This window comes from Gavialis gangeticus, unplaced genomic scaffold, assembly GCF_001723915.1.
Source record: "Gavialis gangeticus isolate Ggan-Ray unplaced genomic scaffold, GavGan_comp1, whole genome shotgun sequence".
In the NCBI taxonomy this organism is placed as follows: domain Eukaryota; kingdom Metazoa; phylum Chordata; order Crocodylia; family Gavialidae; genus Gavialis; species Gavialis gangeticus.
Window position 1 is genome coordinate 91,219,705 of NW_017729033.1, and position 18,355 is coordinate 91,238,059.

The following is an 18,355-nucleotide window of genomic DNA, read 5'->3' on the forward strand; positions in this document are numbered from 1 at the left end:
AATGTTGCCCGTACCCCCTCGGACTCGGTCTGTTGCCTCAGCGTTCCCTAACAACATCCACACTCCTCTCCCCCCTCCTTCCCCAGAACAGAAAAGCCTCTCCTCCTTCAACACACAGAGCCCCTCTACTACCTTCCCCACACACCAACAATAAAAAACCCACTTACGATCTGAAAACTATTTACAATCTGAAAACTATTTACAATCTGAAAACTATTTATAAAATCTCTGGGTTTTGAGACCAGAGTGGGAGGCCTAGGGGGCAAAGCCCAGGGGCAGCCCAGCACCCCAGGCTCAGGACACTCCTCCATGGGTCTGGGGGCCACAGTGACCCCAATGGTTGGCGGCATCATGCATCGCCAGATCCACAGGTGCATGGTGCAGGGGAGAGTGCTGGGGCTGGGTCAAGGCAGGTGGAAGTAGGTCTGAGGCAGGAGCTGGGCCAGGGGATCTGGCAGGCAGGAGGTGCCAGAGGACCTCCTCCTAGGACTAGGGAGGAGCTTGCTGCAGGGTGGCAGGTGGGATCCAGAGGCCCTGTAGGGCCATGGGAGGAGTGGACAGTGATGGGCATAGACATGGACACCAGGCCCAGGAGCATGTCCAGGACCTGACAGTCAGCTGCTGCCAGAGCAGCTCTAGGTGCTCCCACTCCATGGGCTCCATTTGTGCCCAGTGGTCCCACTGCACCCAGCCTTGTGCCTCCTCCCAGGTGACATCCTCTGCTTGCCAGGCCTGCTCCCATGTCTCCCACTCCTCTGTCAATACCACCAGCCACTGGAGCCAGAGGATCTAGTTCATGATGCACCACTGATACAGCCAGTGCCTCTGGAAAGCTCTAACACTGGATGGCAATGATCCCCACTGAGGCTGGTGGGCTCTTTGCAACCAGATGTTGGCCTTGCAGAGGCAAGAGACTTTTGTGATAGTTTGCAACATTTCAGAGATAAGATGCTCTGCACCAGGAGCCATGCACTGCCCAGCCTCAGATCAGAGGTCAGCTGTGCACAGGACCATGGTAGTCAGCTGGCCAGGGCCAGGCATCTGCCACCCAAGCTCCCATCCCCACTTGCTTCCCTGGGGAGCCTGCCTTCCCCACCCCCTTCCCAGGGTGGGACAGGCCAAGCTGCTGGCAGCACCTGCTGCCATGTTTCCGGACCCCACTCCCTGCCATCTCTCCCTGAAGGCCAACCAATTTGCCGTGCTGAATCCCATCCCTCAGTGCCCATGTTCAGGGTGCATGGGGCTCTGGGCAACTGGGGTAAGGAGCTTTCCATGACCCCATCCTCCCTGCATGGGGCCACTCTGGGGAGGCATCCCAGGGCCAGCATGTCCCCGCACTGCCACTGAGCCCCATGCATACTTTTCCTGCATGTGCCCTGGGAGGTACACAATAAGTTGTTTGTGCATGTGGAGAGGTGACCAATCCACTACACTCTACTGCTGATGCCTTGGGTCCCAAATCAGGAGTCCAGGTGTGCCCAGGGCTGCTGATCCTCCTGACGCCCTGGGCACACCTGAACTCCTGGTTTGGGACCCTGAATTGCAACACCATGGAGGACAAGCCTGGGTTTCTCCATAACCTCCACAACCATCTGGATGGCTACCTGTGGCAGTGCTACGTGTCCCTGCCCCCTGCTGCTGAAGAGAATGTCATTGCCAGCATTGACACCTTCTTTGGGGTGTGAGAGGCCTGTGCCTGCCCAGCTGTGGGGATATGGGCTGCTCAATAAAGTTCTTAACTGTGTCCCACTTCTGCATGCTATGGGGGGAGTAACATGGGGACAAGGGAGTGAAGTCAGGCCAGGCAGGGAACTGGGGCAGGGGATGGAACTGGAGACAGAGGCCAGGGACCAGGAGGGCCCTTTTCCAGTTTGAAACTTATCATGGCCCCAGGGCTGACAAGGCTGGTGGCTCAGCACGGGCCTCCCCATGGGCAAGGGCAAGTAGCCGTGCCTGGTGTCCATAGCCTGCAGTGTGCTGGCGTCTGGCCAGGAAACCCCCCTGGAGAGAAGCTGGCACTGCTGTTGGCTGGCAGTGATGTTGCCAGCTGTTTTTCATGGCAGGTCCTGTGGCTGCACCAAGGGCAAAGCAGCCACTGGCCAGAGCTCCCCAAGTTGCCAACAATTGCAGCAGCTAGGGAAGAGTACAGGATGGGGTGCTGAAGGCCTGAGGCCCCCTCCTCCAGTGACATGTCACCAGAGGGGTCAGGGCAGAGCAGGGGCAAGGGCTTAGGCAGGCTGCCTCTGCTGGTGACAGTCACAGGAGTGTGACCTACATCCCAGGGTACCAGTATACAGGTCAGCTCCCACATAAAGACCATGGTTTGCAGGCATGACCAGACCAATGATTGTAGTCAGTCATGGCCATCCACTGTGCCTCCAACTTCTTGACCTTAATGTGGCACTGCCACACTGTCCAGGAGTGCCCTCACTCCCACATCCTGCCCAACAGAACCTCATAAATCTGGGCATTCGAATGTCCACCCTGTGCAAACTGCCTCTGCATGCCAGCATGACCACAGAGTGCCACAAGGTTGCCAACCTCCTCCCAGGTCCAGTAGAGGGCCCAGACAGTCAGCATGGGCATGTGCACATGGGTGGGGCCAGGGCTCAACAGGGAGGAAGTTGTTGAATTGTTGTCCAATGTTTCTGGGCCCTGCATAGCTGTCCCTGTGCTGCTGGCCCTGGACAGCTGGTAGCAGCACCCAGCACAGAGGCATGGGAGCTGCACAGCAGAGGCACTTTACCATAGCACCTGCAAAGACAGAAGACACTCTGGGTTTGAGCAGCAGCAGGGAGCAGGTGCTGGCTCTGCTCCCAGAGACAGCCAGCCAGCAGCCCTGGGGGGATATCATGGCTGGGCAAGAGGTGCAGAAAGCTGCAGCCCTTTGCAGCACCCACCTGTGGCCAAGCAGCAGCTGTGGAAATGGGACAGGCCAGGCAGAGTGAGCCTGTGGCCTACCTGGGCGGGGGGCACACAAGGCCTGCCCTGGTCCTAGGAAATGCATAGGCTCCAGCACGCTTCTGTGGAGTCTGCTCCAGGACACAAAATAGCTGCAGGTTTTTATACCCTGCAGTTAGGGGCTACCAGAGAGTATCCCAGCCCTGGAGCAGGAAAGGCAGCCAGCCAGGAACCCTGAGGCTGGGCTCAGGCTGGCCCCCTAGTGGCTGGGCAGACCCAGCACTAATGTTACTGCCAGATCACATCTACATGTTCACTATTGTGCATTAACCAATCACAGCCAAATTTGATACCTGCATTTCAATTTTAGGTACATGTATCAAATTTAGTCACAATTACTTATTTTTACTGCACAGTGTAGATGCACATCCATGCTGTGCAGTAAATTAGACTGATGTGTAGTAATATGTCTCATATAGACACACCCATAGAGAACTAGTGAAATACAACCAGCCCTCAATGTGGAGGACAGTTCTCAATGAAAGCAAAGCACACTGAATAATACTGGTAAAAATGAGTTTGTCTAATAGACAAACGATAAAAGTCTATGCTTACTAAAAATGACATTGGATCTTTAACATACTCAGTGCACACAGGACCTCATTTGTAGGGTACAATCCAAGGCACAAATAGCTCTCCATTTAGCTCCCTTGAATGTCTCTTTTCCTAAATCATGGATATGCATAATGCAGACACACTCCATTTGAGTTCCCCTAAAGCACTAAAGCATTATGTTAGCTAAGAAATCTGCATCCCCTTCATGTTAGAAAAACTTAGTAAAGCCAGAAAAAGCTATTAGAGTCTCCCTTTTTTTTGCTTGGAACTTTAATTTGTAGTCATTGATGATGATGATGATGATGATGATGTTCATTACAGAAGCACACTGCAATGATGCAGTATCTAATTCAGATTGTGCATGCTAACTAACAAATACATGCCATCATAATTCTCTAAGCCAGTTTATGGGTCTAGAAGCATGACCGGTGTAAATCATCAGCTGAGGATCGGCTCCAGTCTATTTACATCTTCCTCCCATCTTAAAAAGGAATACCATTACTTTTACACAAAAGATACGTATGCTCCTTTTTTAATTAAAACACAGCATGACTTTTAAATTTAGATGACATTGCCTAAAAGAAGCTCACAGATCATGCTAGTCAAGGATTCTAAACCCTTTGCAAAAAGAGCTAAAGATGAAAGAGTCATTAAGAGTATGAGATTGGAACTAACTATGGTGCTAATGATTGCTGACATTTAAAAAAAAGAAATTTAGCCTGTCTATAATGCACATGAAACGCAGAAAAGATGTCTAGCAAACAACCATGTTTATGGTTGAAGTTCTATCTCAATAATACTTGGTAAGTTTTGGGATTCAAATGCTTTCTTGGGCTCATTTACATAGCTGGAATAGCACAAGCTTTTAAAAGCAGTCATTGCTTACTTGTTCTCCTTATTTTTGAGGCCTCAGGGTTAAGTAATGTCTATCCCTAATGAACAACTATCTGATATAATTTAATAATAATGACATGAAACAGTAGTCTGCTTGCATAACACATACTTTAAAGCCACATGCCTTTCACTTCACTTACCAGTGTATTTACCTTGACTAAGCTTGTGTGTCTGTACAGCTTGTCAGAAAAGTAACCAGGCTTACAGACCAATCAATCAATCAATCCAAACAGACAGTAGCTTGTCCTCAAGTTCAATGCAGATGATTTTTGTGGACAAGCTATAGGTCCCTAAAATATTTACAGATGTAAATAAATTCAGTGTGATGTCAGTTAAAGGAGCATTGTCAAGGTTGTTTGCCTTAGACACTGTTAAGCATAAAATTTAAAACAAAGCCCACACATGACTTTCTGCAAAACCTGGTATGAAAACACCTGAGCCAGCTATTGTTTGGTGGTTGCTGGGTTTTTTGTGTTGCTTTGTTTTTAACATATGCTCCTGGCTTTAAAACTGAATATATTACTGGAACCAGAAAACCGAGATATATGGGGGGATTTTTGGCAGTAACTTATTTTAATTTTATATGGGCATGTCAATTTTAATTTTAATAATAGATTTTGGAGATGAGTGTAAACTCATACCACTGCAGAATTTAGGCATCAGACAGAAGGCATGTCAGGTGCTATGCTCAAATACAATAGCTGCTAAGTATCCCTTTTTAAATGTTTCATTTTTGTGCTGAGTGAGAAAGTAAAAGTTCATTAAGCATAATTTACTTCAGACCCCAAAGACTTTCGGTACTAAAGAATGCATCTTGAATTTCTAGTCCTAAAGCCAAGAAAACTATAAAAAGCAAGATTTGCCATAACGTGTCCCTTCTGTATATGAAGGAAAGCTGTGACACCCAGACCTCTATTTACATATCCAATATCAGACAACCCATTCAAAGAAAGCACAACAATAACATTAAGTAGCATAAAATAGGAACACCATTCAACTGATGAGCAGTTAACATGTACTGGAGGGAAACAGCTACAGTAATGATATCTCTATATTTAGTTTGACAAACCTATGTTTTCACATAGACAAATATAATCCGTGAAATGTGCTGAGATTATTTCCACTTCTGATTGTTTCTTTCAGTGAAGTTTTTCACCACAAACAAAATCCAACTAAATGGAAAACAAATTATGTCTCTTTTTAATATATATTACATTTTTTTTCTGGTGGGAATTTTCAATTTTGAGTTTGGTCCTCCTTGTGAATCAGTTTTAACATGAATATGTGAAACATTCTGTCCTTTTTAATGTTCACAATATTAATGTTTTATTATCTAATATAAGAATGCAAAATAGTCCTCCTAACATCCAGGAATAAAAAAAAATGTATATGAAGTATTTTTACCTATAGTTTGTTTCTAGATGGTACTTAAATCGCTACAAAAAAATACACTGTTCCAGAAATTCTTTATGCTACAGAAATGATTCAAAGTGTTCACAAAACATGTGTATATTATGAGGTTCCACTTAAATAAAGTGTATAGATAATCAATATTCATTTTTAAATTTAAAAATGGTATTCACAGTTATATAAGTTCAGAAAAAAATGACTTGGGTAGCCCTGTGCTGCTGTTTCACAATAGGGAGATACTTATGTTTCTTCTGCTCTAAAAGTTCATATCCAAGCAATTTTTTGTCCTTAGCTAACCAAAATAAAAATCAGCATATATCTGAAACCTACTCATTCTAAAAATGTTTTGCATTATTTAACATTCCCAAATGTTGTTGTATGGCACACCTGAAAAGAAAACATGCAAAGTACTTCCTCTATATTATCAGAAAATTCTTTTTCTATAATCCAAATTAAAAACAATGAGACCATGCATTGTTTTGCTATAATGCAAATTTAAAAATGATGAGACCGTGAATACCACGCAAGAAGAGAGAGAAACATTGCATGCGGAAGATGCTATAAAATCTCATTTTTAAGTGATTTAAGATAAATGATTGGGGTACAAATAATTTTCCAAGTAGACTAAATACTTAGGAAGAAATGGTGAAGAAGGCACTGAGGATTATCTTCACTAGGTCAAAGTTAAAAGTCTTACCACAGGAGTCATAGAAAGATGTCTAAACCACTTTTTTACCACAGCCACATGCTAACTAGCTAAAAGGGAATATTGAAAAAAAAAGAGCCTGGAAGTCAGAGCCTAGAATTCAGAGCAAAGCAGAAATAGGTCACAGAAAATACAGCTAAAATATCTGTGCATAAATTTAGGAGCAAATCAAAAGTTCTCAGTTCTTTTCTTGTATATAGTGCCTAGATGTGATTGTTAGTACCATCTGAACATTGCAAAGATGTTGCCCAAGAGGATGATGGACAGAGTGACTATACAAGTGTATTAACTGATCTCGCCAAGGTGTGTCAAACATATCCCAGAAGTTGGGGGAGGAACTAATGGGATGTAGCCTGTTGCAGAATTCAGGATTCCTAAGTCCCAATAGACATGGCAGTTGGCAGCATGAGGAGGGGAGGAGGGAGACCAGGGGTTGTGCAGATACAGCCTTCTCTTGCTTCATTGTCTCCTGAACCCTGCTGCCACCCCCAGACTTGCCACATATGCTGCTGGCCCCATGGGTCAGCCCAAGAGGAGACCACAAGTCCAGATCCAGTTTGGAGCAAGTTAACTCCTCAATCTAGCCAATATACAAAGAAGCTCTGCATTGTCACTGTGGTGAGAGAAAGCCAAGAAAAGGGCCACAGATTCTTCATTTACATGAACAGATCCTCCCCAATATATTCTATATCTGGTATGTTTGGGTGAAGTTGCTTTTCAGCATCTGTGCTGGGCTACATGCCAGCCCTACTCACTGGTTCTGGGTCACAGGTTTGGATTTCTTCTCCCCAGTTTCTCTGCACTCCACCTTTATAGATCCCTATTATCCAGGTTTTGTCCACATGGAGTAAAATTTGACTCAAAGTAACAGTGAAAGCCATTCAGTTTCTCCCACTAGACTCTTTATGGGATCTCTTTATATGGTCAAACCTACCACAAAAGGCCATATCATATTATTTAGCTGCCACACTTAACCCCCAACATGTGATAAATGATTCAGTACATGAGTTCAAATTCAGAAGTCTTCTTTCTGCTGCTCTCTGATTTGTTTCCTTCACACTAATGGGGTTGAGGGTTGGACTTGGGAGTTCCACTCAACTCCACTTGTCATGTTTCTTTACACAAGCTGAGTTTAATGGAGCTCTGGGCTGACTGGTCTGCTTTTGGTATGGGCAATAACTTAAGATCCTCCTATCTAGATATATTAAAAGTGATACTTTCAGGGCCCCATGTTTTGCAGATATACACTACCCTATATACAGTGGTTTGAGGGAATGGGAGTTCTTCATTTTTCCTAACTGACAGTGACTTGGACTCTGAAATTTGAGTATATAAAACTAGACACCATGAAGGATTACATTTTTAATCATCTGAAAAACAAATAAAAAATTAGGGGAAAAGTCAACAAAGGTAAGTAATATTTTTGTTTTTAAAATATACAAAGGTATACCTAATAAAAAGGTACACATTCCAATGGGAGAATCAGTGGCTTAACATTTGACAAATATGAGGAGAATCCAGCTGGAGTTATTAGTGGAATAACTTCCCTGACAATACTTATCTGTCATAAAAGCAGTTCAAATAAAGGGTTAATTTCTGCTATCAATTCTCACACTAAGTAGTAACTAACTATATTAGTAGTCCCTGTGAAAATAAAAGAGGACTCCCCATAAAATAAGTTGCCTGAGAAAGGTTAGTATAAACTGATCAAAGGTATGAGCATGTGCATGTATAATATATATATAATTTTATATTATTTGTTATATCTATACACACACATACACTGTGTAAATTGCCACCTTTACTGTTTCCAACTAATCCTTGAAGTGATCATGTGAAATTACCTCCAAAATGGATGTTTTTTGTGGTAATTTTGTCCAGGAAGTGGAAATCTTGCAAAGTATCTTGATTTTGCTTTTATTAATTTTGTTGATTCACATCATGTGGCTAATACAACACAGACATTCATAGTTTGTGGTTCCTACCCAAACTGAAATAAACCTCAAAATTCTGGATCTGATATTGCCCACCTCTAAGCATGCATGATTTTACTCACATGAGTAACCTTATTTAAGTATCTATGGAATCTGAGCATATATTAGGATTTCCCCATCATTGCTATGAAAGTCTATTATCTTTCTATATTATATAAGTAGTTTAGTTATATATTTAATTTCCACTGAAAGTTTTACATGGAAAACTTGCAGTGAAAATAAGCAGAATTCAGTTTTGCCAGGACTTTTTCTGATTTAGCATCGGCTCTGAAAGTCTGAAACATTTCCAAGGAAAAGTATTTTCCTGACAGCCCATTCATTTAGCGCTGCTCTCTATGGCATGTTGCCTGATTTTCTGATCATCTCTGAATCACTGTGAAAATGACATTTCAGTCATTTAGCCAGGATTTTAGGGGCATCACACTAAAAGGAAAATTACCAAATGGAGAGGAGGAGGAGCTTCTGTCTGATGTGGCAGGGTTTACAGTCAAGCTGAATTCACTTATCAATTCCCAGCCTATCATCTTTCATTAGTCACTTCAGTGCAAGGTTTGAACACCTCATGGGCTACTTGTCACAGGGACCAAGAAAGAGATAAGAAATGATGTAAAACTATTTCCCTTGACAGCAGAGACACAGATGGAGGGTTCGTTATGACCATATTGTCTGCTTTAGTGCCATCCCTAAAGCCATTAACTATCATAATGATGGGTCTCAAGCTATTTATTTCTTCACAATTTCCTGATATTTTTGCAGTATTACATCAGAGTATTGAGTTCTGCTGTAAGCCTCGGTGTTTGTCCTTGAAGGTACATGGCACATGCAAAATACTTCTATCCAAAGTCTCTCATATATCAGATCAAGTATAAATGTCAAACAATGTGAAAAAGTTGGTGCACTAACTGATCTTACACACAGAATGGAAAGATGTCACATCTGCTTAGTTCACATTCATGCTTTCTTGGGCTGGGATTTGATGATTTATGTACATTTGGCTTTTTTCAAAATCTTAATTAAGGAATTTTGAAATAATCAGGTGACATATCTAATTGGGTTATCAGGTGCACACTGTTATGGTTTTTGTGAAAATTACCTATTTCATGAATTGCAGAAGAACAGCAAATTAACATTTTACATATTGTATATCTACTACCTACATGAAGTTTGTTGGCAGTTTTCTGTAAATATGACCATTGAGTAAAGCAGATCATTAATATTTAAGAATCACTTTTATGCTTTTAAAATGGAGAAATAATACATTTTCTATCTTTAATGACTCTATCATGCCAATTATTATGTAAATAACACAAATTTTAAGGTTTCTTGGGTATATGTACTATCTGTTACCTGTTCCTGAGTGAATTCACCACAGTGGGTGCATCTACACATGCAGTTCATAAGAAGGGATAAACTCCGGAGCTCTATGAGCCAGAGTACACTGCTCCCACATGCAGCATCTACACATGTGCCTGGGACAGCAGCACTTTGAGCCAGGACAGAGCAGGCACAGGCTGGCAGCAGACGTGGGGGGGGGAGTTAGCCTTGGGCTCCATGTGGTGACGTTGGGCAACAGAGGGGCTGGCTGGGATATGAGAGTGCCAATCATGTGGAGTTATATGGCTAGGTAGCAGGCAGGAATCTATCCCCTGCTGCTTGGCCTGCCAAGGTACAATTTACATCTAGGTCAGCGTTTACACATGGGTTTCACTGGAGTTAATAACCCTGCCATAAGATAATACTGTCCCTGACAGTACTATCTTACGGCTGAGTTAATTTACTGCACACTAATATTGGCATACATTTAGACAGTGATGCTTTCCTGTTGAGCAGTGACCAGGGAGCCAATGAACAGGGGTTGCAAACAGGGTAAGCAGTTTGCAGGCAGTTTGCTGGGAGCAAGAGTCATTCTTCACAGGCAATCCAGGAAGTTTTTAAAGAGTACTGGGGACAACTTCCTGGTGTAAGTGCTGCAGTGGTCAACTAGGAGTCATGCTCTTCTTGACCTGCTGCTCACAAACAGGGGGAAATTGGTGTGGAACATAGCAGTGGATGGCAACCTGGGAAGCAGTGACCACAAGATTACTGAGTTCAGGATCCTCAGGAAAGCAAGGATGGAAAGCGGCAGAGTAAGGACCCTGGACTTCAGAAAAGCAGACTTTGACTCACTCAGGAAATTCACGGGCAGGATCCTCTGGAAAGCCAGACTGAGGGGCAGAGGAGTCCAGGAGAGCTGGCTGTACTTTGAAGAAGCCTTCCTGAGAGTTCAGGAACAAACTATGTTAATGTTCAGAAAGACTAGGGAACTCTTCAGTAAATGAAATCACAAAAAGGAAGTTTAGAAGAAGTGAAACCTTAGAAAAATAACTAGCAAAGAATATAAGAACACTGCTTGGGCATGCAGGGATGAAGTCAGGAAGACCAAAGTGCAATTGAAGTTGCAGCTAGCAAGAGATGTGATGGGTAACAAGAAGGGTTTCTACAAGTATGTCGATAGCAAGAGGAGGATCAGGGAAAGTATGGGTCCCTTACTGAATAGGGGAGGCAGCCTTGTGACAGAAGATGCAGAAAAGGCTGAAATGCTCAATGCTTTTTTTTTTTGCCTCAGGAGAGGCTTTGTGGCTGCAGCAGGGGCTACCATCCCTGCAGCTCTCACCCTGCTGCGCCTTAAAACACAGAGGGTCACCCATGTCACAAGTTTTGCTTGTCTGCAGCTTGAGGTGCAGTTCCCCCCAAATCCTGCACTGATCTTCTTGAAACTTGCCATTTTTTTTGCCTCACCAGGAGCTACCATCCCTGCAGTTTTGACCTCCCTGTGTTGTAACACATAGATGTGACATGAGTTTTGCTTTCAAGAATTTGGGGTACAGTTCCCCCAAAATCCCTGCACCAATCTTCTTGAAACTTGGCATACTTCATGCTCTCAGCAGGGGCTACCAGCCCTGCAAGTTTCATCCCAAGCAGACAAACAACAACAAAGTTATAGATATTTCATTGATTCTCCATTATACCCTATGGCCGGATCTCCAAGGTGGCTCTGAAACTTCGGAGCCGCTTCATCCAGATCGAAGCAGAAACCTGGTCTGGAGCTCCAGATTGGATTGCTGGTATCCAAAGTGGCCTGATCCAAAGCCGGATCAGATTGCTGCTGATTCGCGCAGGCCTAATGTTTGGTAAAACTCCAAATAATTCAGTATGAATCTCTGGGAAATTTAAATTTGGTGCAGAAATTCCAAATTTGGGTGGAGAAGGACAGATTGTTGTGGCCAATCATATAAAAAATAGTGACTGATGATACTATATCACCTATCATGTAGCTCTAGAATATAATATACGACTTAAGCAGTGTTTCACGTCAGAGCTCCCTCACTTGCTGTCTACCTACTAATACACGTCTCCTAATCTTTGTCTAACATTACTAATTATTAAGCTTCAAAAATTGCCATAAAAATAAAATGGTATTTATTTGACCTAGAAATAAAGCTTCTTCCTCCAAATATAAAAAAAATCTTCAAAATCACGTCTCCACAGGAGGCAGAATGGAGGATTTAATCTTTTACCAACAATCAGTTCAATGCAGCTCAAGTTGTCACCAATTGTCTGGTTTCTAAAATCATTGTAGGACTAGAAACAGGAGATATCTACCACTGTTAAAAGGGTTACCAGGTTTTCTGTGGGGACACACATTGCTTTGTTAAGGAGCCTGAAATAACTTTTGTCACAAATTGTAAATGTTATGTACAAAGATAATAGAAAGACTGACATACCTACCACTAGAAGAAGCATAGATAATACAACCAAGAATATGATTATTTATATGGGCCCTATAGTTAAAACACTAGTTAAAGTATATTTATTTGGAAAAGATGTCACTACTAGCACCTGGCCCTTCTGTGGTCCTCCTGTATATCTCTAGTTCTGTGAGGGTACAGGTATGAACTGTCACCTACTGTGTGAGTGACTTACCTAAACCAATATAAAACTGTTGCCACCAAAACCCTGGATCTGTTGTGTGTGTCTTTTTCCTAGCTGGCACAGACAACAATATATATAATTCACACAATCACAGAAATAGTTGAGAAAGATCTTTACCCTTTTACTGAAACAGAATGCACAATGAACATGGTGGCTGGAGAATGAGTGACTTTTATGTCCATTTATATGGAAGGCAGAAAGTACAGAAGAAGAATACAGAACAGTACAGAAGTGTAGGCTGTAGCCATATTAATCTAAGGACATAGGCAGACAAGGTTCTTTGGGTGAATCTGATATCTTTTATTAGACCAAATTAAATAGTTAGAAAAAAAAATTCTTAGCAAGCTTTCAGGTTTAAAAACTCTTCATCAGGTGAGGAAGCCTCTGCAGTTGGTGTGTGCCCTTCCTGGATGGAATGAATAGTAAAGAAGCCAGAGGCTGGGCTGGTATGTATGCAAGACAGACAGTCAGTGAAGGTGTAAATTGAGGAGTCAGTGGGTAAGAGACAGGCTGGGTGGGAGGGGGAGAGAAGGGGGATGAATGTAGCAGGTAAATAGTGGAGAGATACTTGGGGATTCAGATGTTAGGCAAGTTATAATGTGTCATAAATCCAATGTCTATATTTAATCCATGATTTTTTGTATCCAGGAGGTTGTTAAAGTGAAGTTCATAGGCTTTTCTGTGAAAAGTGTTTTGTAAGTTCCCTTTGAGAATTAGAACTGAGAGATTGGAGAGAGAGTAGTTTTCTTGTGAGAAATTTGTCCCCACTGGTAATTGTGTGTTCTTGTCTTTGATAGTTTTCCAGTGTGCATTCATTCTGGTGTACAGTTGTTGTTTGGTCTCTCCTATGTATTTTCCATCATGGCATCTGGTGCACTGGATGAGATATATTACATTTCTGGAGGTGCAGGTGTAGCATCCAGGAATGATGATGGTTCTGTTGTGAGGTGTAGTTACTGTGGGGGTGGTGAAGATGTCTTGGCAGGTTTTGCATTTCTTGTCATGGCATGGTTTGGGTCCATTTGGTGTGTTCTGCGCTGTCAGAAGTTTGCTTCCTGTGATGAGGTTAGTGAGGTTCGTATATACCTGTAGAGCGAGGATCATTATTGATGTCTTTCAGTTCTGCTCCCTTGGCATGTAGAGATGCAGGGCATTCAAAACACTGGTCCAATTTAGCTGACATTCAATTTAATTATGCCATTTCAAAGGAATAGGTTAAAAAGAGAAACCTATGTTAAATGCAAAGCCTCTTTCTCCATTTAACTTTTGTTCAATTAGACAACTGCTGTCACTGCAAATTGTACTTAAAATTTGTTGTCAGCCTTATCCAGGATATCTATGCATTTTTCTAGTTGAATATATGTCCATGGCACTGTATGAAGACTCATACTTGCTTCACTTCCAGGAAAGTAAACTTCTCAATACAGTGATTTTAACACTGATCTGTCATAGGATTTTATACCGCCACCCATCAACATAGGATCTGAGCATTTTTCCTATGAAATCTAATGCAATAGTAAAGTGCTTAATGAACTTCATGAGGTCCCTTCCACTCTCCTCTTACCAGGTCAGGACTCTGCTTGGGGTGTTTTTAGTGGGTGAAGGGGTGGGAGTAAGTTGAAAATATGGTTGGTATTCCAACTGTCAGCACCACCTGTATATATGCAATTACATATTTCTCATTTCTGGTCACAGTTTATTGTGTACATGTGGAAATTGCTTATTTGCCTGATAAACATCCACCTGACCATACATATGTATTCAATGAGTACTGTGTTCAATAAAAGGAATATCTTTGCTGTTGCACGTATTTGCATTTGTCTAAATTTGGGAAGCTGTCATTCTGTTTTTAAAAAATGACCTAGTAATTTATATCACAAGGATTAGTTCTTGTGATATGAGCCACAATAAAGTGGTTTGTAGGTTTAGAGAGAGAGAGAGAGAACTCATAAAATGGATCACAGCAAATATATTTTCAGTGACATTCTGACAGCTAGCAGATCAGTCCAAAAATATACACAACCAACTCTTAAAGTGTTTCTTTGAAGAAAACATGCATTACTTAAATGTATTTCTACCTATAGAAACACATTGTTCTTCACTTTGTAATGTAACTAGAAATTACATTAGAAACGAAGAACTTAAAAAACTAATTTAGTCTTTTTCAGAGTTCCACTGTTGCTTATTTCCATGTCACTAAGCAGACAAACTGCAACTAAACTTAGCCACTACTGAATTAAGGCTTCAAAAGGTAACTTAAGTTGTACACCAGTATCCTATTTTGCAATTTACTGGGTTGGGGTGATAGTGAAATGCATGTCCAGGGATGCAGATTCCTCTGCCATCATGGTCATTGATTCAATGACAAAGCTGGCTTCTCTCATAGAATGACAGTACTATAGAAAATTAGGGTTGGAAGAGACCTAAGGAGGTCCAACCCCCCACCACCCAATCTAGTTCAACCCCCTGTTCAAAATAGGACTATCCCCAACTAGATCATCCCAGCCAAAGCTTTGTCCAGCTGGGTTTTAAAAAACATCAAGGACAGAGAGTCCACAACCTCTCTGGGTAACCTGTTCCAGTGTTTTACTACCCACCTAATGCAAAAGTTTTTCCTAATATGTAATCTAAACTTCCCTCTCCTGGCTGACTACATTCAGCATAACAGTAAAATGACATTAGTGGTTTCACACCCTTTCCTAGTGGATCAGTGTGCAAATTAAATTAAAATAAATAGTCTTCTGAGCAGTGAAGGAAAGAAACTAGGTATAGAAAATGGACTACCCATTCAGTCCTAGGTGACTCCTGGATGGATCTGAGGCACACTGGTAAGGTATCACAGAGAAGCATAGCCCATTGCTGTATTTATTCTTGGGATAAATTCAATGGCTTTTTTTCCAACTTGATACCTCTGTCTGAATATCGTATCTTCTATCTCCTTGAACAAAATAATGCAAGATGAAAGGAGACATTATTTAAATATTTCCATCATGTTTCTCAAGTCCATAGAAAATGAATGTCCTTTAGCAAACATCTCTAAAAATCTATTCTGGAGTCAAAAGACAGAGATCTGCAGAACTTTCCATTTATGCTTCTCCAAGTAGAAACTGGGGGGGAACATGCCCTTCAGTTTCCATATAGAAACCTGAATTCTGGTTTTCCATTATCTTTCCAACATTGTCATAATCTCATTGATTTGAACAGTGGTACTAAATTAAAAGCATCCCGTTTAGCACAAGGGGATTGCAGAAATGTCACTGTCGGAATATACTGCAATTTACTAATGTTTACATATTTCTTAAAAGAAAATTTTGTGTCTGTAAAAAGAAAAGTAATTCCCCATGGAATTTTGAAGCATGCCTAATATGCTAAATTAGGAGCTAATAACTTTGAAAAAATAACTGTAATTTAAATTCTCTTAAATAGTTTTGGCTCTCAAAGACTACCAGTATCTGGGGACTCTTTATCATCTATTTTTGCCTCCAGATGTAGCACATCCTGGTTGCTGAAGATGATCAATACTAAATGTGAATAAGTCAGTGTTTCCACCATTATGAACTATGTACCTAAAATTATTGGACTTCTTTCAATATAGAATAGTGTTTATATATTTGTTTTATTATTACCTGAGTGGTTAAGATCTTGTGAAAGTACAAGCCTAAATGTTAGAGGTGAAATTTCCTGCAGCAAATGTTACTACCTAATACCCCATTTTTCAGGGCATGAGAATTTCTTTAATCACTTTGTTTTATCTTCCCTTTTTTTATACAGAGACATACACACGACTTGCATGGCTGTGCATACGTGCACATGCACACATACAGTAGCAGAGTGGACAATCATGTTTACTTTGATGACAGCTTCCCATCATGTTAGCATATGGTGATAGCATGCTGAGTGACAACTGGAAGATTGGTTTCTGGGATGAACTCAATCTTAAAGCCTAGAGAATAGCAAAGTAAGAGGTTTTTATGGAGGTGATGCCCTCTGTCTCAGAGAAGACAGCTGCCCAATACAAGAATATATCCCAGAAGACTGATATTGGCAAAAGTTGGTGTGCTATTTCTAACTGAAAAAACAGCATGCTGGAATACAGCCAACTGAAGGGGAGGAGAAAAGAGGAGGAAAAAAATCTGAGATGAAGCAAAACCAATCTGTTTGGGAAACCATGCCTACCCAGCATACTTTTCAACCTCCTACCCAGAATATGAGTAACACACTGGACAAAATGATGCTGCTTTTTCGGTGAAAAGGGCCCGTTTTTTTTCATAAACTATACTAAGTTAATATATGATTTACAGAATTTGAAGCTATTGATTTCTTCTTTTAGCTAGCTATGTAAATCAGGAGGAATTATATTGAAATTAGTGAAATTATTCCAGATTCCACAGTGACAGAGCACAGCAGGTCTTCTACCTAGTGCATTGCTTCCTTCTATTTTTTTATAATCTTTTATTTTTTGCTCTATTTTCTCAATATTTTTGTCCAAAAGCTATTTAAATGCTCTTTGTATTACATGTTTCTCTCCAATTTCTGGCTCTTTTTCTCCTGTAAGTATGGCAAGGCCATCTCTAGTGGTTCAGGAGTCATAAGCCTAATAACATAAAGAGGAACCATATACAGTGAGTCTCATATCACAGCATACCTTTAGTACTTACCCTGCCTGCCAGTGATACATTCTGCAGGTTGTGGCAGTCCTATATCAAGGTGTTTATACCACACATCACTATGTTCTTTCACTACCTCTCCCTTCTTTGTCTATGATTCATTGAATATCACTCTCACCTGTGACATAGGCCTTGAAGCTTCAGTTAGTTCTCCTGCCTGGTCAGGGATACAGAGCTGAAGCACAGTTTATAAACAGAAGGAAGGAAAAGTAATTACATAATTCAATCTCCAGCAGACTGCTAACAGCAGTTAAATGGAACTGCTGTTAGGAAAGTGATACATCACTGGAAAAACCAAATCAGAGCAGAGAAGTCTGGAACCACTTTCCAACAGGTGTACTTGTGTGCCTGTGTGTTGGGGGCAGGGGCTAAATACTTTTAATTGAGTTAATTTTAGTTCTAAATTGCTCAGTTTATGAAATAAATTCTTTGATATAATTGCCTGATATAGCAGAGAACTGAACACAGTGACCCAAGAAGACCTCTTCTATTTCAATAGGAATGCAGGAGTATGATGTTCTGAAACAAGTCATGTATGTGTTTGGGAAAATGTGTATGCAAGGAGAAGGACTCATTAGGATTGTCTCGTTCTCCCCTGGGACTGGAATTTTTATCAGAATTTCCTCAATCAGCATCCTTGGACTTTTTCTCTCTCTCTCTCTCTTTCTCTCTCTCTCTTTCCCTCTCTCTCTCTCTCTCTCTCTCTCTCTCTCTCTACTGCTGAAGGCTCTATTAACCTCCCTCATAAATCTCTCCCAGCTTCCCTTAACTGACCATTCTGTATTGCTCACCCATCCTTTCCTCTCCCTCAGACATTTCAGATATACACAAGGGCTGTGTCCAGATGAGCAACCACTTGCCTTTTGCAGCATCTCAAAGCACTTTGAGATGCTGCAAGAGGCATATTAGGAATGAAAAAAATGTTCCCTGTGCTGCATATTTGCAGTGAGGACTCTAAATTTGATACACAAAATCCCAGTATCAACAAAAAACCACGCTGGGAAAAAGCAGCCAAGTGCACGCTCCTGGAGCATGCCCTGAAATGCTCTAGCATCCGGCTAGAGCATCTCTATGCCTGCCATGTGCCCCTGCTGCTCCAGCATGCTGCCTCAGGATGCTGGAACAAATACAAGGAGGGCAAGGCTGGCAACAATGGATTAGACCCAGGCTCTGTCCCCAGTAAGTAGGGACATGGG